General features: G+C 67.7%; 1 protein-coding gene across 2 annotated transcripts in view; it reads left to right on the plus strand.

Moving 5' to 3' along the window:
* The first annotated feature begins 271 nt into the window (after nucleotides 1–271).
* ADCK5 (aarF domain containing kinase 5) overlaps nucleotides 272–1142 on the plus strand; it is a 20772-nt gene continuing 19901 nt past the window's right edge. The window contains exon 1 of one of the 2 annotated variants that reach the window (XM_034668798.1): nucleotides 272–405. The gene's annotated coding sequence lies outside the window, so the exon portion shown is untranslated. The remainder of the gene's footprint in view (nucleotides 406–1142) is intronic. The other variant, XM_034668803.1, reaches the window with a different exon arrangement.

Here is a 1142-nt window from a genome sequence, read left to right on the forward strand (position 1 = left end):
AGGAGCCGTGTGGGAGGAGTAGGGTCCATAAGGGACGAACGGACCCTTGCAGGAGGATGGGGAGGAGCTGATGGGAGAGGGGCCATGTGGGACCAGCCTTAGTGGAGAAAGCTTCTGAAGCAGTTCACGTGAACGTGGGGAACCTGGCAAGTGTGGAGTAGGGGATACGAGGCCCAGGGCGGCCGCTGCAGGACGGCTAAGCCTCTAGACGACTCCGCGCAGATCCGCGTCCCGGATCCCGAGGGGCGTGGTTGCTGAAAGGAGGAGCCAGCAGGGGGGCGGTGCCGAGCTCAGCTCAGTGGCTGCAGAAGCGAAGAAGGAGGCGGAGCAGGCTGGGGTCCCGGGGAAAGGAGGCCTTGACCGCCTGAGGAGAGAATCTGGAGCCAGTGGTGTTCCCCTGGCAGGGTGAGAGAAGTAGGGACGAGAAGCATTGGCGCGGGCTGGGTGGGCCTTTGAGAGGAGGGGACGGGTCCTGCCCTGCCACCCGGGCAGGCTGGCAGGCCAGTGCGGGGGGAAGAAGCCTAACCGTGGGTCTCGTCTGCCCTGTGCTCACCGCTCACGGCGTCGCTACTGACTGTCTGCCTTGCATGACGCCCGGCACACAGCAGGCGCTCATGAGAATTGCCGGCTTCGATCCAAGGAACAAGGACCTCTAACCTCATTTTGCAGCGAGGAAAGCGAGCCGGGAAGCAGTTAAAGAGATTCACCCTAACCGGTAGCACAGAAGTGTTGAGCCCCTCCCCGCCCCAGCAGTCCGGGCTCCAGCTTTCAGAGCAGTGTCCCCCCATCGCACCTCTATACGGACCCCTCCCTCCCGCGTCCGCCCATGCTGTGAGCTCCCGGGGAACCAGAGAGCTGACCTCCCCGGGCCTCGGCTTCCATCCGGTGGGAGCAGACCCCTGCCCCAGAGCGGCAGTGAGGACTGAGCCGGGGATCGCCTGCGGGAGTGGACGCGGGGCGGGCGGGTGGACGCAGGGCGCGCGGTCCCAGCCCTAAAGCTAGGCTGCGGCGGCCGCCAGGAGACGCTGGTCCGCAGCGGAGGCGGACACGCTCGGGCGTGGCCTCCGGGCTCCGCCCACCGCCGTCGGGGCGGGGCGCGCGCGCGCACTGCGACCCCGCCCCGCAGGGGCTGCTGGGCCGGG

The sequence above is a fragment of the Ailuropoda melanoleuca genome, chromosome 9, assembly GCF_002007445.2.
Source record: "Ailuropoda melanoleuca isolate Jingjing chromosome 9, ASM200744v2, whole genome shotgun sequence".
In the NCBI taxonomy this organism is placed as follows: Eukaryota; Metazoa; Chordata; class Mammalia; order Carnivora; family Ursidae; genus Ailuropoda; species Ailuropoda melanoleuca.